The sequence below is a fragment of the Lissotriton vulgaris genome, chromosome 11 (assembly GCF_964263255.1).
Source record: "Lissotriton vulgaris chromosome 11, aLisVul1.2, whole genome shotgun sequence".
Classification (NCBI taxonomy): Eukaryota; Metazoa; Chordata; class Amphibia; order Caudata; family Salamandridae; genus Lissotriton; species Lissotriton vulgaris.
In genome coordinates, this window is record NC_141699.1 from 856,490,678 (window position 1) to 856,512,728 (window position 22,051).

General features: G+C 44.2%; 1 protein-coding gene across 3 annotated transcripts in view; it reads left to right on the top strand.

Moving 5' to 3' along the window:
- The window catches only part of YEATS2 (YEATS domain containing 2), a 1,498,478-nt gene that overhangs the window by 747,997 nt on the left and 728,430 nt on the right, over positions 1-22,051 (top strand). The window lies entirely within an intron of this gene.

The window sequence follows — 22,051 nt, forward strand, 5'->3', positions numbered from 1 at the left end:
GCCACACAAGAAGGCCAACTGTATGAGCTTCTTGGAAGCTCCTCGCATCCCTGGCTTTATTCTCCATAATCCTGCCAGGCCCGGTAACCTGTGGTTCCAGACTGCAGTGGTGGTTTGTACAGTGCACTGCCAGCATACTGAATATATGGAAATAGGGCAGACTGGCAGCGGAGATGAAATTCAAGATGAGTTGGCAGATGTGGCCTGCAGTGGCTGGTGATGGGCGGTCAGGATCGGCCTCAGCTCCTTGAATTTGGTGAGACCTGCAGGGCTATACTTGATGCCCCCACCTGCCTAGGTGACAGTCAATAGCACTGTTTGTTGACTGCATGGGTGGAGGGGGGCGCTCCTCCATGTCCATGGACGTCACAGCCCCTCTTGGGGCTGAGTGTATGCTGCTGCCTAGACTGGTTTGAGGTGCTGCACAGAGGGTCTCGACTGTTGGAGTTGCCTGTCTCCCTGCAGGGTTCCTGGATGTCAGCCCACCCTTCTGATCTTGGAGCCACAAGGAGTCCCTGTGGGTAAGCCTTGGAGTGGCTGGTCACCCTTTCTATGTGACTCATCCGCTGCGGATGCTGTCCCGCCATTCCCCCCACCCCCTCCTTAAGAGGTTTCTCCGTCCGGACCCCTGCCACAAACCCGCTCCCCAAGTGTGGATGGGTTTTCCACTGGGAGCTTTAGCTGGACCTGAGGACTAACTATTGGGATCCTCAGCACTGAGCCAGTGGGCCTACTGTTAGTGACTTTGTCGATCGGGTGAGCCTGGGGGTGATCATCTCTTGTTGCATTTGTCCTCCTGGGACCCATAGGGATTGGCATTGGTCCCATAAAAAGATCGCCACTGAATTGGGGGGGGCCTGAGAAAAGGGCTGCGGTGCCTGGTTGGAGACCGTCTGCTGTGGGCATGCCCGCCATAATCTGCTTTTCTCTCATGCCATGATATGGAGCTGTGTAGGAACATAAAACCCTTGAGCAATGACTCTGTGGGAGCCACCAAGCGTTTGCCAGTCAGTGACCTTAAGGAAGAAATAAAAACATTATGCAAAAAAGTCAACGTGTACCATCCGCTTCATCGTGCATCTGCACATGGTGCGAGTAAAAAACAACAGAGTGCCATTACATACTCTTCATGGCGGCAGGAGGGAAGAAAGGAAAGTGGGGAAGAAAAAGACCACGAGGGAGGAGGGAATCACACAGTACCTCTGACTCATTAAACATTCAAGGTTCTAGAATTCTCCCACCCGGCGGGATGTAAGCTCCAGCGCCCCTGGTGCAGGCTGCAGGCAACGGGAGACCCTGGGGAGAGGACAGCAGGACCAATGGGATCTTGTAGTCTGTCCGAGTCCGACTGGGTGGCGTAGGTGGGGCAGTAGACCCGTCCTCCATTGAATTGGTGTCAAAATCTTCATCCCCGTCTGCATCATGGTCATTCAATCTGTTAATCATGCTACCCAGATCTCTAGATCCTGCCCTGCATGATTGACATTGCGGAGTCTTCGGAGCCTACACTCCTCAGCCACTGTCCACTCTAGGAGATATGCCACTCATTTGTTCCATACCGGAGGTGTTGGACTAGTCCTATGTATAGCTATGCACCTACAGGCCAACATGAATCCTAGGTGGGCAAATTTGTACTACATTTTTTTTACCCTTCTGGGGTAGAAGCTGCAACCCCATGAGGCTATGTCGGATCGTGAGCTCTGCATTCACTTTTGTTACTCTGTGCACTTCATGCAGTACCTCATCTCAAAAAAGGTTGCAGCAATGGGCAATTCCATGTGACATGCCCAAAATCTTCCAGTAGTGCACCACAACGATGCAACCCGCAGGCCGTGTCGGGTAGACTGTGTAGGCGTTGGTGTGTCAGGTAAGCCCTATTCACAAAATAGAATTGTCTCATCTTGAATCTGGTGTTACTGGCTACCTCCCATACCTGTGCCTGAATCCTCTTCCATCCGTGAGTGGGGTCTCCAGGTCCCCATCCCAAATGGCCTGTTTTGGGGCAAAATTATTTTGTCTGTCGTTCCTTAGGGCTTTGTTAGTCGGGATGTGACACCTTTTGTGAATCTGGGATCCAGAATCACCTGCAACACCTGGGATTCTCCTGGCTCCTCCAGGAATAAAGTCCACTTTTCTCTGCAAGATATACTGGTGTACTGAAAGAACTGTCCCCAGTCTATTGCAAAATGAGTTCCTACTTACTCCTGGGTCACAAAAACACTGTTCAGAAAAAGGTGTCCGGCCCTGTGGCAGCCCCCTTTCAGCCATTTTGAGGCATCCATAGAGTCCGGTATGTGCACAAAGGGTGTAGCCACCAAATCAGAAGGAGTTTGGCATAGGGCGCCCAATGTAATGCCTTCCTGACAGCCACACATGAGCTCAGCCAACTCTGTAGAGCCTGATAGGAGCTTCTTTTCCCAGTTATTGTCATCCTCGCACCATAGAGCAGCGTATTGCAACAGACCTGCCAAGCAGGATGGTATGAGGTCTGGGAGACCAACTTAAGGGTCTTAAGTCTGCTTCTTTACCACCCATACCATGGACACTAACAGCCCAATTCTCCGGAACAACGAAGGCTCCACATGCAAAACGGGTTCTGCATTGTGTACAAGCAGCGCGGCAGCAAGACCATTTTCCTTAATGCTGCCCTTCCCATGACTGATAGTGGCAGTGTGGTCCAAAATCACATGGAAGCAGTGAGTTCACCTATCACCCTGCCAGTATTTAAGTCATATTGCAGTTAGCGGTCATGGGTTATCTTCATCCCCAAATAACGGAACCTCCCGGTCTTCCAGGCCACTAAGGGAAGTTCGGGCCATCTGATTCAGCCAGTGTTTCCGGGGTGGAACAGTACCATCTTTTGGCGGTTAACACAGAGCTCAGAGTCCACACCAAAGCCCGCCTTTAGCTGCAGGAGGCGAGGTACCAAGTCTTCCGGGTCCACCGCATATATTAACGCATCATCGGCATATAGGGACAAAATATACGTTACATATCCCACTTGCACACCCAAGTCTTGCATTTCAGTCCTAAGGTGGGTCTTGAGTGGCTCTATTACAAATGTAAATAGGAGCAGCAACAGTGGGCAGCCCGGTCAAGTACCCTTTTCAATGCGAAAGGCTTCAGAGATCTCTCTGCCAGTACGTACTCTCACAGTTGGCTAAGTATACAGGAGTTGGACCCATGCTTAAAATCCCTCTCCCAGGCCTGCGTTGGAGGACCTCCCACAGATACGCCCAAGACAAGGTGTTGGAGCCCTTTTGTATATCTAATCATATTATCGCCGCTCGCAGACATGACTTAGGTTTCATGCACCACAGGGGAGAGACATCTTAGATTCATGTGTGTGTCTCTAGTGGGCATAAAGCCGCATTGGGCGCCCTGGACCAGATGAGTAACTACTCTGCTCAACTGCACTGCCAGCACTTTAGCCAACAATTTAATTTTGACATTAAGCTTGGAGTGGGGCCTGTATGATCCTGGGCATGATTATATGGTCCTCTCGCATCTGGTCCAGAAATGTGCCAACTTCATGCCCTTCACGTAGGTTCTTGAGGGGAGCAGGGAGATTTAATAGTTTCGAAAAATTCAACAAGGAGACCATCTGGTCCTGGACAGTTACCTCTAGCCATATCCCTAGGGGCCTCGTGCAATTCCTCTGGAAATATATCTTCCCCAAGTCCTTTCACCTGAGCCTCTATCAGTCTCGGAAGGGCAACCCTATCTAAAAAAAAATCCCAACCTCTGGAGGTGTCTGCACATGCCAGGCCAAATATTCTGTCCCAATTCAAAAGCTTTATTTCTACAGAATGTCATAAAAACGTTACTTCAAAGAGAGTTGGCCAGCAAGGGGTTTTGTTGATTAGCTAATTTACAGCACCATAGGGACCTGTATTACATCATAGTACCCGGATCTGGAATAAATCAATGGCTGTTTTGGATTTATTAATTTCTTGAAAAGAGTCCAGTCAAATCAGAACAACACAGTGTTACCACACTAACACCATATATACATTAAGTAAAAAATTAAGTAAAAAAACGGAAAGACCAGGATTTTGTGTTATTTGAGTATTATTATTCAAATTAGGCAGGGTACATACATAGATATTATTTAGATATTCAAGGTATTGGTAGTATCATCCTTAAACATATCTAAACATTAAGTCCAAACTGCTCAAACATAAATACAATGATTTCAACTCAAGAATCAGAAGAAAATCAAAGGAAGGTAAATACACAAAATATGCAGAGATGGACTGAAGTAGTCGACGTTTCGGTCTTTTTGAAGATTTCACAAGACCATCATCAGGACAGAAAGGTTATATATACAAATGATGACCCTCTGTGAAGAAAACAACACATTGTTACAATAAATATATATATTTTCTAAATACCTGGCTCCTAACTCTTTATTTTTACAAGTCAAAATATATTTACATTTATGTACATTTAATGATCAATTGGCTAAAAAAGTCGGTGTGGCGACTGCAGAAAAGGCAATTGAATTTTACAAGAACAGTTGATTAATCATAGGAAAGGTCCTAAGAGAGTATAGTTATCTTACTCACTTAGATGTCTTGAGTGTACGTCTGTGAGTATTTAAGACGACCGCAACACTTTAAATCGTGGCGTTGGTTCAGGGCAGACACTGATTCTCAAATGCCCAAATGTCACTGTATTAAATGAAGGGAAATACAGTCTGTCTTACTATTATTGTTTACAAGTATTGTCAATAAAGTGGACGGTCAGAAAAGCAGGGTTATGCTGTAGATTTACCTCTTGATTTACATGGGAATGCTGTCTGAGATTTCCATCAGGGAATCCAGAACGGGTCGTTTTCCCAGAACACTTGTAAATTTCTAACTGAAATAAAGACAAATAAATAAACGTATTGTAGATCTGTAATGTGGTGCTGTTATTTACCAGCCTGAAGGTTTAAGAAAAACGATGTGCTATATAGCTTAGCATCTTATATAACTATAGCACATTGTTTTTCTCATGAAGATGAACTAGAAAAATTAACAGGTCCGTCGGCATAACTTGCTACAGGATATTAGATCGAAAGCTGATTTTAAATTGACTATGGTTGCATACATGCTGCCTTTGCCTAGTACTAATGTTTGCTAATTTAACAGAACAAATCTAAAAACCTGGTCGATAGTGCTTATGTGCGCACAGAACCCTGCCTGAAGGGTAGATAAAGTATCATTGTCATCTATCCACTCTTGTAGCTTTCCTAGGGAAAGTTGTGCCACCACCTTTTGGATAGAGTCATTGAGTCTGATGGGCAGATAGTTCCCAGGCAGAGATCTATCCCCCTTCTTGTAAACCAGTATAATCTCTGCCCCATTCCATGAATCTGGAATGGGGGCGCCCTGAGAAATGGCATTTGCCAACAGCTTCATGTACCTGCTCCACTTCTTCCTATCATATAAGAAGCTGTCAGCAGGGACACTATCAATACCAGGGGCTCTTCCTGCCGAGATTGCATTGAGGGCCACTGTTACATCTGCTAACTCAAAAGCCAGGGCTGATGGATAACTAGGAACCAATACTAGGGTTCACATTCCTCATTAGCGTTAATACAATACCAGAGGAAGAAATGTTCTACCCATGACCCTGGGGCAACATAATTATCAGGGGGGGGGGGCATACCTGCCCCATTTTACAAGAGCCCAGAAATGTTGCATATTACTCATTGTACATGCAGATTGCAGTTCCTGCCACCTACCTTCATCCCACTCGTTTTTTGCTTTTGCCTGGGCAATTTTATACGCCTTCTTGGCATTCCTTATTATTAGAGTTTTTGGTTCTGATAGCTCCCCCAATGGATTTACAAGCTTGCCTACATTCTCTGTTAAACCAGGTTTGTTACGTTTGGGAAAGCTTGCCTTTACCGCTATATGGTCTCTGAAAGTACAATCGCATTTTAACAATAGAGATCCATGAATTGTGGTTGTTAAACCTACTGGGAGATTACTAGTGTGGAGAACCTCCATTGCGGCAACCGATTCGTCCATGTCCCTGCTAAAAGAGGACAGTGTGTAAGGATTATAAATTATTTTGGACCATTTAAGTCTTCTCATGTCGTTACTAACCAGTAGATCTCTAGTAGATGTTATGTAAGGGGGGTTTGATGATTCTTCTAAGTGCAGGATGTAGTGTATTTCCTATATTCCCAATAGGCTCTTCGCATTGGAATAATATATCCTATAGATTAGACGTAGGACTAAGGTCGACTAGGTCTCTATCGAATATATTAAACTTAATAGTGAGTGCCAGCTAGCTCAGAGGTCACTAGAAACTTTCTTAAATTCACAAGAAGGGATTAGTTTCTGACAACCGCATAAACCTGACAACTTTTTCCAAGAATAAGAAATATATCTCTCTGAGTCGTGGAAACAACAGGTAAGTATTTCACTCAGTCAATCGTGCATGCTTATTTTCAACAGAGTTTGTAGAGAAATAGAGACGGTGTTTTCAATAAAATGGTTTATTGAACAGTCTTCTTTCTCATACAAGAGAAGTGAACTGCTACAATCTTTAAGCAGACTGCAAAGTATAATGAGTACAGTGATAATAGAATTATAAAATAATATTTAAAAGCATTGTATGGTTTCTAAGCCATATAAAAATACATACATAAATAACATTGACTAAAAATACTCAACTGGTGCTTCTAAATACGCCTATCCCAATGTACGTAACCTAAGTCTAGTATGTGGGAAGAAGTAAGTATTATGTAGCATAGGTTTAGTTGTTTTTGCCAAGAATCTACCAAAGGTTTCTCTAGGTTCTAATCAGCTCCATACCTTAGTTAGAATGAAGGAGGTCTGGTATCTGTCTCGGGGCTCGATTTCCCAACACCCGCAAGGGGAGCTTGGAAACACTGGAGCTGGATTCTCGGCGAGAGAAGGGCAGCCTCTTGATCAGTGCGTCAGCTGGAGGGTCGGCTTCCTTCGGTACTTGCTGTAGCGAGCTGCGTCGGGCAAGTAGATAGTCGAAGTGCTCCGAACCACCGTAGTTTGCAAGTGAAAATATATTTATACGTTGAAAGTGTTTAGGAATGCCATAGTTTGACGTAAAGTCGGGCATATGAACGTCAGGAAAGAACCTCTAGGGAATAGTTGTTCTTTGCAAGTACATGAGTTCTTGGACAAATCAATATTCAAGCAAGGGGAAGTTCCCTAACTGCTTAAGCCGATTTTCCAAGAAATCGTTGTGAAGTTTGGTACGGGTGGAAGTAGCCATGCCTGTATTTGGGTTGCATGGTCTATGCCTAAATAAGGGATTGATTTCTATGCCTATATAAGGGAAATGTGAATTGTACCTATATAAGGGCATGAATCGGGAAAATTCACTCAGAGCTCTAAACGCCACACAACACCCACTCCACTTTCTTATGTACGACATTGCTAAGTTCTAAACACATTAAAACATATCTAAACATGATGTGTTAAAACCCACCCAAAATACATTTAAAATGCATTGGTACTGGTTGTACATGAAAAGCATTTGTGCTGTACACATTTAAAGCAATGTTTCATTCAAAGCATATAGTTTGACATTTTGAAATGCTATCCGAATGAATCACGAAAATACATTTATGAAATGGCTCTTAATTACAGAAGAAAAAGGTCAAGACTATTCCATGGCAGAATATAAAACTGTTTGAATGTGGACAAGGTCAAATATTGTCTCTTGGAAGTTTTTCAAAGAATTCTAGTGCTCTATGAATAGTTCTACTATGAGCAGATTACTTTGTGCCAAAAAAATATATATATACAAATTTGGAAAAACAAAAGCTTGATCATAGAAAAAATAGAGTTCCAAAGTTAGAACTTGTTTTGAAAAAATTAAGGTCGAATTCAGTCTCTCGAACACTGTGTGCCAAATCAAGTCAGTGTTATTGTTTGGAGAAAACATCAAATCTTCTAAGTTTGAAAAGAATTTGTCTACCATTGTAGGTGAAAGTTGGATTACCTCGTTAAGAAGATTAATTGCACAAAGATGCGAAGCATCGCCGTCAGCGTTGGTCGTGTTAGCAATGTTCAAATTGGATACCTGTGTGCCGCTTTCCTCTCGTACCTCACCGTCAGCATTTTGCGTCTGTGAGATCTCCATAAATGCCGTCATCAGAATCGGTAGCCGCTGGGGACAACACTGCGCATGGGCCTTTACCGGGTCCAGCAAAGCTTAACATCCGTTGGCATGACTGATGGGAGTGTGAGACAGATGTCTAACACGCATTCTTCTCCACATACCAGGCATCGTAGAATAGGTAAGATGCAATCTTGCCAGATTGGTCTGAAAGACATAGACCATGTGATATTTAATTCTCTTAAACTGGTTAATCCCAGAATTTGGACTATGCGCTCACAACACCTCATCGCCAGAAGAGTATTCTCCATGGTGAACTGGGTATTGCTGGTTATTTGGCTTGCCATATCGGAGCAAAAGGAGCAAAAATAGTATCTCTGCTGTGAGTCCCAAAACGAGAGGCAGTCGCCAAACACAGAGTTCATGAAGTTTGGAAAAATTCCTAGGACTGCTTCAAAAGGTGCTAAGTCCTGAAAAAATCAGCTTAAATACATGTACAATACCACTCGTATCAGACATGTTTAAGATACGACCTAACATTTCTGAGAAATGTACAGGGCAGTTTGTAGTTAATAGGGTGTGCATCTCTGCAGAAGTCCTTGCGACTTGCAGATCATACATTTCTTTGGCCGAGGTCAATGGCACAGTTTTTTGTAAAAGAATGGCTTTCATTCTGCTCAAAGTATCAATTCCTATAGAAGAGATGTTCAGTGAAGGCCAAAGTGGTGACTCCCGGTCTATTTTGGTTTTTGGAAACAATACTTGCATACAGCAAGTGACCCTGGCTGACACAGTTACGAGATAGGCTAAACCTGGCAACATGCCACAGCAGCTGTGATCATTCAACTTAATGTAACTTCCATTAGAAAGTTGCCTAAAAATTGGATCAATCACTGCAGCTGGTGAACATTGCAGGTGGCAGGATAAATTGTTAGAGGAACCATCACAGGCACCGTGTAAGTTCATACCCTGACATAGGAGAGAACCGCTTAGTGGGTTTTCACGATTATTACCACTAAGAAACACTTCTTTCTCCCCACTCCAACATCTGTGTGTATAAGGTAATTCCCAGGATGTCTTGATGTATTCTTTACCCAACCTTTCATATAGGCCTGCTGGTATACGTTTTAAGCAATACTGAAAATGGAAAATTGTAACAGGCAGAGTGATTGTACTGTGTATTATCCATTCAATGGCTGGTTTTTCAGCGACTGTAAATGGCAATCTTTACAGTTTTTCAATGCTCAGCACCGTATAGTCTGCTCCCTTCTGTGCAAATTGATTTGTTTATCTGTGAGATTAAATTCAGAAAACAATGACGTTGTGTTGATTAAACACCAAGGCACATAGCCCGAACTAAGGTTTTGTAACGTCCAGCCTAATAGCATTATAGAACGCAATTGTCACTGACCATGTTGCAACATGACCAAGTCCTGTTCCATTATGTCTATGGCAGAGGATACTATGCTGTCCAAAGAATATATCCTGGATGACACAGTTGTTAACCCATTGTCAACTACAGAGACAGATTTCTCTAAATTAATACGATCAATTTCTTGTATTCGTTCGGCAGTCTCTGTTTGCGTAATCTTCGACGCTTCGGTATATAGGGCATAGATACCGGCGTATATAAAACGTTTGACGCATTTTTTTAGGTCCTTGTAAGAAGTCCCTCAGGTCAGCGCCATCTTTAAGTAAAGATAAGTGTTGTTTTACTTCCTTCAGTGTAGACTCTCCCAAATGTTCTTCGTGTATCAAAGCTACTCTACGTTTCCTGTTTGGAATCAAACTCCCCCACTTCAGTAATTCGAGCAAAAGGAACCGAGTTTACGTCAATTATGTATGAGTATTTGAGTCAATAGTTTTGAGGTAACGCTGCACTGCTGCCTTATTTCGCCGTCTATTTTAGTTTTTGAACGAGTGATCCCAGCTACGGAAGCAGTTTGCACAGCTGCCTTCGCGGCTTCATCCGCCAATGAATTCCCTGCAACTTGAACGCCATCACGTTGATGACTCAGTGTATGTATCACGTGAGCTTTTTGTAGTTCTTGTCGTAACTGAACTACTTGTTTCCATAGCAACTTCTGCTTAATAGTGTCACCTTTTGCATCTTTGAAACCGTTTTCAATCCAGTTCTGCAAGTATTCATTATAAAATTGAACGCAATAATATGAATCGCACACTGAGTGTGGGGAATTCGCGATCAGTATTTTCAAGTGCCATCTTGAATGCTTGTAGTTGAGCTCACTGAGCTGTATAATCTCCTAGAGATTGCTTTTTAGTTACCATTGGTCGGAATTTGCCATCTCGCCAGCGACCTTTAACAATCGCGCACGCAGCACTATGAGCTTGTTTACCCCCAATAGCTTGCTGTGCTGATCCGTCAGTATAAATGATACATTCATACTGTTCTAGAGCCAGAATTTCAGTAGGCAGAGGACATTCTTATTCATATTTGTAGAAATTCTTGTTTTTTCAAATAAGGGTCAAAAAGATATTCAACGACTGTTGCAGCAAGAGAATTAATCCATTGTATCCATCCCGAGTGTAAAGCTTTTGCATTCGGAATGCTTGCTTTTGTCACTGCCTCTAAGGCAGGTACAGGAGAAACGACCATTATGCGCTTATCCTGTGCAAGGGCTCTCTTTTGCTACTGCAGTTTGCACCGCTGTCAGAATTTTTTCTGTAGAAGTGAATTTCATTTCTGCTTGTGTGTCCAAGTGTGATTTGTAAGCTATTGGTACTTTTTCTCCCTCATTAAAGGTTAAGTATGTGAATGCGCATCTTCCTGGAATGATTCGGATCACTAAGTTATGTACGTTTACGCACGTTTGTAAATGTGTTGTTGCTAACATGTCTTTTTGGACTGAACGCAAAATTTCTGTGTTTTTTTAGTCCAATTAATTGTTTTAAAATCAGGTTTGATTAATTCGTAGAGGTGTAACCCTTTCTGCAGGATTTAGAATGTAAGTTCCTCCGAAATTTAGGAAACCTTGAACCAACTGTAAGTTTGTCAGCGTTTTTGGAGGTTGGAGCAGCGCACATTTCTCTAGATAGTTTGCTGCCAGGGTTTTGCCTTCACTTGATAACTCTTATCCTAGGAAAAGAATGTTGAGGTGGGCAATCCTCGATTTTTTTTTTTTTAATTGAATTTATAACCTTCAGAGGCGAAGCTTTTTTATGGTGTTCACCCTGTTCAAGTGCCTATCCAAGTCATCGTCTGTTAGATAGATGTCATTGAGATATGATAATGCCTCATCATCATAGGTTTGTAGTAACTCTGTTACTCTGGCTGAAAATAACCCCGGACTATTCTTGAATCCCTGGGGGAGACAACAGAACTGACGCTGTGTCCCCATAATTGTGAAAGCAGTCAGATACCTACTTTCATGTGCAATGTTTTGACAGAAGAAACTGTTAAAAATATGTAATGTGGTTTTTATATTTTTTACGCACAATGTTATTCATTAGTGCTGCACTGTGTAAATTTTGCACTGCAAAAGTTTTGCAACAAGAGTTTAGATATCTGTAATCCAAAACTAGACGATATGTATTGTCCAGTTTGGAGACAGGAAATAATGGATTGTTCATGGACGAGGTGCATGTTTTAATCACCCCTTGGTATTCAAGTTGATCTACTATCTCCCTGACTTGTTTTTTAGCTTCTTGCTTAACTGGGTACTGCCTTTGTGCAGTTGGTTGAGTTTTCAATTGGATTTTATGTTGAGGAGAATCCTCATCCCATCCGACATGATTTTTATATAACGCAGGAGCCTGGGCTACTGCCCATTTCCTGACATAGGAATATTTTTTATGAATAGGAATATGGTTGGAGAAAGCTGGCATAATGATGTCTTTGCCATGTGGGCACTCCCTGACAAATTCAGGTGGCGAGTCTTGTTCAGCTAAAAAAATGTCATAACCCTGGAGAGAACTTTAACCAAAAGAGTGCTCTTATTTTCCTAGTTATGTTCCCCTCCACCCGGAGTGTTACTTCATATAACTTATGTGGGACACTAAATCTGTTATCTGCAGTTTCAACTTGGATGTACTCATTCAAGTCAACTGTCTCCAGATGATCCTTCAAAATCTTGCGAGCTACGGTGACTTCTGCTGCGCTGTCCAACATCGTTTGAGCCCATTCTCCGTTCTTGAGTTGTGTCCTCAAGATCCTCGGCATGTCTGATTTTTAGACCTGCTACCTTCTTTTTGGTGAATTGAGTTTTCTTATTTTTTGGAACGTGTTGATTGTCTTTGGACTTCACGCATTCTTCTTTTTGTTCTGATCGTCCTCTTCTTTCCGATTTCTGTGAGGAAGTCTGAAAGGTACTAGAGGAAGGTGTATCAGTATCTTGATATCTATCAGGTTTTCTCAAATGATCCCTATTCCTGAGGTTATACCTCCTTTCAGAGGGCTCCTTTTGAGGAGACTTACCTGGGGATTGAGAACGCTTCTCTTTAGAAGTTTGTTTAGTGTTCTCCCTCTTCTTTTTGGGAGGAGTAGGAGCTTTTTTAATGAAGACCTTTAACTATATAATTCTACTAGATTTTGTATATTACTTAGTAATTCATCGTCTGACATTGCTTCAATGTCAGAGTCAGGTTTGTAGTTGGCTAAAGCTAGCCATGTTGCTCCTATTCTACCTAGTGGACCGAGCCTGGTAATGTGGTGTGTATGTTTTAGGGCGCCTTTAAACCAGAGCGCATGCTCTTGGTATGTTAGTGGAATTTCAACATCCTCAAAAGGAATGTATTCCTCTGGAGTTTCATCTTCTTTGTAGAAGTGAAACACTTTTGTTTTTGGATTTGCTTCAGGGAAGACTATCCACAAATAGAATACCTCTGTCTGATGATATTCGTGTGCCTCTATCACAAAAACTATCCTACCACCTCCAGATGCTAGGCCATTTCGTATAAGTTTCATAGTGATGGCTTTCCTTAAAGTTTCTGGAATGCTTATAGCTTCCTCGTCGGTCTCTTGGAGACCTGTTGTGTCAAAAGCTATCCGGCATTTTTGTTTAATGAAAGTTGCAGAGCAAGTTTCAAGGAAACCAAGATAAGGTGCACAATATTTTGGAACACTGTATCCTTCAACGTTGAAAAAACCAAAAACTAATCCATAGGATTTTCGTCCTGCTCAGTTATGACGGATATTATCCCTTTACCCACTCCAGACGTCTATTGGAGTTTTTACGGAAAAAGGTGTCTCTGAGAAATGCACGACTGAGTTACTTTAGTATCTAGCTTTAAATTAGTGCCTTACCAAACGTTGGGCGGCATGTAGTGTAGTTAATATATTCCCAATAGGCTCTGCGCATTGGAATAATATATCCTATAGATTAGATGTAGGACTGAGGTCAACTAGGTCTCTATTGAGTATATTAAACTTAATAGTGAGTGCCAGCTAGCGCAGAGGTCACTAGAAACTTTCTCAAATTCACAAGAAGGGATTCGTTTCTGACAACCACATAAACATGACAACTTTGTTTCCCAAGGATAAAGAATATATCTCTCAGAGTCGCGGAAACAACAGATAAGTATTTCACTCAGTCAATCGTGCATGGTTTGTTTCAACAGAGTTTGTCGAGAAATAGAGATACGGGGGTTTTCAATAAAAAGGTTTATTGAACAGTCTTCTTTCTCATACAAGAGAAGTGAGCTGCTACAATCATTAAGCAGACTGCAAAGTATAATGCGTACAGCACGAATAGTATTATAAAATAATACTGTAAAAGCATTGTATGGTTTCTAAGCCATATAAAAATACATTCGTAAATAACATTGACTAAAAATACTCAACTGGTGCTTCTAAATATGCCTACCCCAATGTACCTAACCTAAGTCTAGTACACGGGAAGAAGTAAGTATTGTGTAGCGTAGGTTTAGTTGTTTTTGTCAAGAATCTACCAAAGGTTTCTCTAGGTTCTAATCAGCTCCATACCTTAGTTAGAATGAAGGAGGTCTGGTATCTCAGTCTCGGGACTCGATTTCCCAACACCTGCAGGGGGAGCTTGGAAACACTGGAGCTGAGTTCTCGGTGAGAGAATGGCAGCCTCTTGATCAGTGTGTCAGCTGGAGGGTCTGCTTCCTTCGGCACTTGCTGTAGCGAGCTACGTCGGGTAAGTAGATAGTCGAAGTGCTCCGAACCACCGCAGTTTGCCATATCAAGTGAAGGTATATTTATACATCGAAGAAGTTTAGGAATGCCATGGTTTGACGTAAAGTCAGGCATATGAACGTGAGGAAAGAACCCCTAGGGAACAGTTGTTCTTTGCAAGTACATGAGTTCTTGGACAAATCAATATACAAGCAAGGGGAAGTTCCCTAACTGCTTAAGCCGATTTTCCAGGAAATCGTTGTGACGTTTGTTACGGGTGGAAGTAGCGATGCCTGTATTTGGATCGCCTGTTCTATGCCTAAATTAGGGTTTGATTTCTATGCCTATATAAGGGCAATGTGAATTCTGCCTATATAAGGGCAATGTGAATTCTACCTATATAAGTGAATGAATCTGGTAAATTCACTCTGAGCTCTAAACCCCACACAACAAGGAGGCAGAGGTTTGATGTAAGTGGGTTATGGTCGCTCCCCACTCGCACTATCACAGCCATGTCCATAAGGGTGCGCCATAGCTTCAAATCAATAAAGAGGTAATCGATGCGACTAATGTGATGGCCATTATTAAATGGGCTAGCACCTTTTCTATCAGAAGTGGTTTTACCATTTGCCGCCCTAATGCCTCTTTCTAGGCAAAATGCTTTGAATTGTATCCCAGCTTCAGTTCATCATTTTAGCGGTGATAGCTGCAGCAAGGGTATATTCCAGACTGCATCCTCTTCTTCAGGTAGGTCACGGGCTTCAATTGGTCGTAGAGCGTCAGGCTAACTGCTGTCTGGTCGACTGTCATTGCACCGTCAGGTCCATGGAGGGTGAGGATAAGTGGTGAGGGTCTTTTTTTCCCCCTTAAGTAGCCATGCCAACATGTGGCCGCATTTGTCACGTCTCGATGGCGACGCTGTCCATAGTCTTTTTGAACACTACAGTCTAGTCGGGCCCATGTGGCCTCCACCCACCTATGTGCCTCCACTTGGTCTGCCCATCTGACTCTCGGGTCCACACCTACCTCTGCAGTCCTACGAGGGCCTCCTCTCCCTCCCTTAGTTCTTGCTCTAGTTTTCTCCATAGACCTTACCAAGGTTATCGACTCAGATCACTACCTTAAGTGCTCCCTATTCTGTACCCCATGTTGGGAGGGTTCCAATTTATGGTGAAGAATCCCTGCAGCACACCCGCCACATCTACAGTATACTCTGGATCCCCCAGCACCTCGGGGCACAGTCGCCACAGGGGGATGCTAGGTCTTTGACTCCACACTCCAGTAGCAGAGAGCCATGATCTGATGAGAACTGCACCTGATAACTCAACCTCCGGACATTTAGACCTCCCTCGTGTTTTAAGAGGAAACGGTCCAGTCAGCTATGAGCTCCGTGGGTGGGAATGTAACAGGAGAACACCGCTGCAATGGGGTGAAGTTCTCTCCATATGTCTAGAAGTTGTAATCTAGTCCTAGTTTCCCATAAACTGGCCACCATGCAGGGTTTGTGCCCATCCGGGGAAGGTGTTTCTCAAGTCGGCCATTCAGTACACAATTAAAGTTGCCTGCCCAAACAATGGGGAGCCCTATGTAGGGCAGCAATTCAGTCTCCAGGGCCCCAAAGAAGTCCCATCATCCGTATTTGGGGCATATATATTAAGCATGTAGAGCTCTTGGCCATTTAACAGACCATGTTTAAACACATAGCTTCCTGACACATTGCAACTTAACCACGCAACTGGAATGAGACCCCCAGCACCATCGATATGGACACTCCCCTGGCATAGGATGAGTATGTTGATGAGTATATCTGTCCCCTCCATTTTTTTGTTCAGTTTCTGGGCATCTGGCTCTAGCCCTTATGTCTCCTGGAGGAGGGGAATGTGCACTCCTGTCCTTCTAAGGTAGGAGTGGGTTCTATGTAGTTTCACAAAGGAGTTCAACCCCACAATTCCATGTGAGCAGTCTTGCAGTCACTCATCAAGTGAAGTCCTACCCTCTTGCGTTCCAAACCCCCACCACAATCAGGCACACAATCGATGCTGCACTAACATTAACTCTAAACCATGAGCAACTACCCTTGTCCACCCCAGGTAAACCCTTCTAAGTACAACTAGTGTCTTCCCAATCATTATGCTGCACCCATCTACCCAATTAACAAACTTTATAGAGCTTCAGTGTGTGTGAAATCCCTCTGTGGGGTATGAATGGAAGTTATAATCTAGGGACAAAGTGCAATCAGAGCCAATCCAAAAGGAGTGGCCCATTCAGTAGTTCTGCACTGGTATACCTCTAGGTTCTCACACTCTGTTTTTCAGTCAAAACACACCACTCCAAAGGAAAGTAAAGGACAGAAAGATGGAAAGGGAAGAATGCATCTGGGAGGGGAGGGGGGGGTGGGGGGGGGGGGTTCTCAGCAAGTCTGTGTTCAGGCCCCTGTTTCTCTGCCTCCTCCGCGTCCCACCCTGCTCCTCACCATAGCTGTATGGTAATAACGGAGTGCAGTCGGGCTCAATACGTGGAAAAGTCAATCCCAACCCCTGTCTGGGTCTCAATTTGCCCCATGAGTGCACACTGTGCCTGCACCGCTGGGCACATATCACGGTAGGTCTCTGCAGTAACTCCAGGAGATCATTGAATGTCCACTCTCGCTAGGTCGTGGCAGCATCTCCATCTGATTGCCCATGATCACCCACCAGATCGGAGTCCTTATTGGAGGACTCTGCATGGTGACCGCCTCAACCAGCACCCTGGCCGCCTCTCTCTCTCTCTCTCCCTTCGCTGAATTTCCAGGTCCAGCCTGCCATCAGTTTGCACCACAATTCTCGTGTTGGATCACGAACGATGTCTATGTCTGCTTCTTCTCCTGGGAGTAAGTGGGGGGAGGGTCACCCCCAGGACGAGTCTGATCTAAGGCCCTTCCTGAGGATGCTGTCGGGAACCAATCACCACAACGTATCTGCAGCCAAGCGTCAGACCCATTACTCTCAATTTCTGTTTGACGCCGCTGAAGGACTGTCTTCGCAGTTGTGCGGCTCTGATGTATTCAGGGAAGCTGCATATGCTATGGTTTTCAAATGTTGGGTCTCCATGTCTGCGTGACCTCTGTAGGTTTTTAACACTGTCCCTGTAGTTAAGAAACTTTACAATTACAGTCCTGGGGGAAGCCCCGGCTTTGACGGTGAGGCCCGCGACCTTTGTGCACTCTCTACCTCGATGAATCTCAACAGTTTAACATTTGGGAGTGCCGACTTGATCCATTCCTGAAGGAATATCTCTAAGGAATTACCCTCTGTGCCTTCAGAGAATCCCACAAACTGTAGATTACATCTGCAGAATCACACTTCAGCGTTGTTGTTTAAATTCTTTAGCGAATCTAAAGCCACATCTTATGAATGTCCTTGTCAAATAGAATTTAGCTATTGCACTGTATTACAGTTATGGTTTACTGAACTAACTGAAACCTGTGCCCCCTTCATGCACTGTTTGTGATTTCACATATTACATCACTCATAACATGTTCAGTGGCATAATTGATGCCATCCCGGTAACATATCAAATATCAATTGATTACATCATCCATTGAGGGTGACCGATTGCTTTACGCTTCTGATACTGAAGGGTATCTAGTGATCTACATCTAGATCACATTTACAGTAACCTCTCGTCTGCTAACAATTGTAACCTTTTGCCTCCTGTGGGGCTTGTATGGGTGGAGGGTGTGGTCTCTCCGTGAAGAGTTCTCCATAGGCAATGGCTGTGGATAGTAGAGCCTTCACCCTCTAACACGGTTTGAGAGACTATAGGTAGTAGGCAATCCATTTAAAGTTGTGCATAGGGTGACTGTTGTGCGGAGAAGGGACTTGGCAACCTAATGGGGCTTTGTGGTCTGGAGGGAGTGAACTCTCCATGAAGAGCTGTACACAGGGTCAGACTATGCTTGGTAGGGACTTGGCCACCTAATGGGACTTGGGTGTTTGGAGGGAGTATACTTTCTGTGTAGAGCTGTGCTTAGGGCAAAGGCTGTAAATAGCAGGAGCATGACCATCTAACAGGGCTTGGGAGTCTGCAGGGAGTATTCTCTTCTTGAAGTTTTGTACAGGGTGAAGGCTGTATGAAATAGGAGTTCGGTCACCTAATGGTGTTTGGGTGTCTAGAGGTAGTGACTCAGTGAAAATCTGTGCACATTGCGTATGATATGCATAGTAGGGGTTTGGCCACCAAATGGGGCGTGATTGTCTAGAGGCAGTAGAATACAGTCAAATATTTTTTATATAAGCACATACGCTAATGTAATTTATGCTTTTTATGATTCTGTGATATTTAGTACTTCTTTACACATTTCAAAGGCTGTACTGGCTTGCAGAGTAAATTAATCAGCAGTATGGTGGATGATATCATTGGTTATAGGTAGGAAGCTGGCTCTGTATATACTATACCAAAGTAAGGTATAGTGTGCACAGAGTCCAGGGAGTCCCCAGAGATATAGCAGAGGATAAAGTAGACAAGTACTAACAGCTCTCTTTGTGGCTGTATGGGTGAGCAGTTAGGCTTACCAGGAGGGTGTGTTTACATCTATTGTATTCACTCAATCAAGAACTGATTACACACACTCAGAGACACAATCCAGACCAATTGGGCAAGTATAGAAAAAGGTATAATTATGTTTTATTTCGAGAACCAAGCAGGAATTGGCACAGGTAGGCAAAATGTACTTGCAATCATAAATTTTACTAGGTAATGCAATTGGGAATGAATTTGCAATCCTTACAAGTTTGTTTATGCTTTGAAAACAGTTTAAATTACATAGAAATTACTATCTGAAAGAGACTGTAGTTATAGATTCCTTAACTTTAGAATTACCCTCAGGCGTCAGACTAAATCCAGAGAATTTGTTTTCGTGGCAGTACCCCTGCGTGTCCGTAGGTGGTGTTGGTCAAGTCCGCCTCCGTCATCGTGGTCGCCGGGATGACGTTGCAGTGTCTACTTTAACGCCGCCCCTGCGCGCTGACGCCAATTCTTTCCTTTTCCGCGCCATCCAGCGCAGATCCGGGGAGAGCGTGCCCCTTAGTCATTTTTTGACTGCTCTATTTTGTCTTTTGTCAACATCTTTTTTGAGTCTTCCAGTCCTGGTGCACGAGGGATGTCGCATCGTCGGACCGGCTTCAAGCCATGTGACTATTGTCACGAGCTGATGTCAGTGACCGATCTGCACCTCGTGTGCCTCTGGTGTCTGAAGTGTATGCACAACCCAAAGTCTTGCACCGACTGCCGGGCCATGAATCTGAAGTCTTTGCGGGAGCGGTCCCAAAAGCTCTTGGAGGCCCGGCAGTCCCCTCCACATCGTTCAAGGTCCCGTTTGGGAGGAAGATCTCGGACTGGTCACGGAGCCACCACCACTCGTCATAGAAGTCTTCGCACTCATTGGGTACTTCGAAGCTCAAGAAGATTGCGAAGAAGCATTGTTGTTCCTTGTGTTTGCTTTGTTCGTCCTAAGTTGGCAGGGTATGCCCAGATATGGGTCCCTTGCTCTCTTTGCCACTGGATTCAAGCTAGCCTGCTGATGAGGGGTGTTACCCTGAAACTGGTCCCAGGATGCTTGTTTCTGGTTCAGTGAAGACCTGGCTTTGCAGTTCGGGCTGGACTGTTCCCTTGAGGCACAGGGTCAAGACTGATTTGCATATAGCTGGGTCTGAACTGAGGTGGCGAAGTGAGCTAAAGAACGATGGTAGATTCAACCCAGATCTGTGACTGGGGGTGAGTGTCTGAAAAGTTTAAGCTCTCCGTCCATCATTTCCTTGTGTTTACTTATAGCATGTGGGCATTTCTATGCTTATAGAGCCTCATGTGCCGTGGTGCCTGGCTCCAGTGGACACCAGGGGTCTGGGGAACACATTGTTGCATTCCCCAGCAAAAGTCATAAACCATGGGCATACAATGGGAATGACAGACCTCTGCCATTTGATGGTCAGATGGAATAGATGGAAGAGGGAGGTGTTGATACTTGGCCTCTACCGGCCGGATCATGGCTCCACTTATGATCTACAGAACACAAAAAATGTCAGCGGGTCAAAACATAGGAATGTGGTACATAGAACTAGAGAAGTTTAAGTGAGATTCCACACTAAGAAATAGAGAGAAAGCAATGATAGGTACCTTGTGATCCCTAACAGGGTACCCATAAGTCACCACTCGGAACCGCCCTTCATCATTTGGGATTCCTGTTACCCATATAGTAGGTACAACACTGGTTTCAGATGGAGGATAAGATGTAAATACCTCTTGTAAACCTAGTGGTGCCCTGTATGGTTAGAGTGTCACAGGCCATTCATTGGCTGGAAAAATGAGAGTGACTGATTTGCAGTGCAAGTGAAAGAAAGTGCTCAGTGAAACTAAAATTGGGTGAGGGAGCAGAAAAAATATTTATTCTGTGATTTGCTCGCTCCTCCAATGTTAAAAAGCAGCAAAGGTAAATTGAACAAATATTTACCAGGATGTAATAGGGGTCAACATGTTTCTGCAAATCTGGGGACTACAGAGTCCATTGCATTCATCAGGACCTAGATTGTCATATAGCTACTGCAAAGATAAATGGTGAAGTGTATACTAAAGAAGAGTGACTACATATAAAACAATCTGCGACATGAAAAAAGATCACCTGGATCCCTAGGTATCGTCTTATTTCGCAGTTGATGTATGTCACATTATAATCGAAGTAGGAGGCTGCACCTCGCCTGGCAACGGCTCAGGACTCGAGGGAAGCACCGCTCTCTCCGTCGGTACTCCGTTGCCACCTTCCAAGCCGGTGGGGGTGACAGATTGCTTTACTTATGATCTACATTCCACGGCCCCAAAGCAGACAAGCCTACAATTTAGGGGAGGCATCTGTGGTGCAGACGGAAAACCCTACACCACCCCCTAACTTCAGGAGCACACAATAGTATAACTATGGGTGCTATCCTTGAGCAACGGGCGAGATACGCTTGTGGGGACATGGACCGAAGAACCGGACTGCATGGTGCACTTTGCCAGAGGACTCTGCACAAGGAGGATTACTGCTGTTGAAGGGGACAGTGTTCCCTTTCTGAATAGTGGCTGGCCTGGGCTGCGACCTGCTGATGTGGGGCGCCCTGAAGTATTCTTTCCAAGGGTTCATTTTCAGACCTCCTATTCTTGTGGGGAATCAAAGACCTTCCGCAAGGGACCTACATGATCTACCTTACATCTGGAGAGGCGGTGCCCTCTCAAGTGCCCACATTGGCTACTAAATCCCAGTGGGTAGCGTGATGTGAGTGTGAAACTAAGATTTGTGCCTGAAGACCAGATTGTCTAGTACGGAGCCCAGAAATCTTGCCCGCATCTAATGTGTGTGGTACCTGGAGCACAGGGACCCCTCACACTCATAAGCATCTTGTTGGTGGTGAACAGATTCACCGGTTGTGGGATCGAAGGTGACCTGCTTCATCTTGCCACATCTCTCTCGTTCAACACTCCAACTGCATGCTCAATGGGTGTGATGTCCGATTCCCAGCATGCGACCCTCGAAGGTGGAGGTGCACCCGTAGAAGTGCTGCATTCTACGTCGTGTGGCTCTGCTGAACTTGGCCTGTATGTGTACCCGACTGGTCTGGAGCAACCTGATTATTGTGCACCAGACGTGTTGCTTTCTTTCAGCAGAGGTACAGAATTTGAAACTCTTCATTGTATGTGATTGCCATTGCTTGGTGCAACCTATTTGAATATGCACTGGTCATACTGCCTAATTTCCAGGGAGGTACGGAATTTGCAACTCATCGTGTTTGTGTTCCGAAGTGGGTGCGACTCATACCAATGCGCACTCCGCTCTGTGCTCGGATT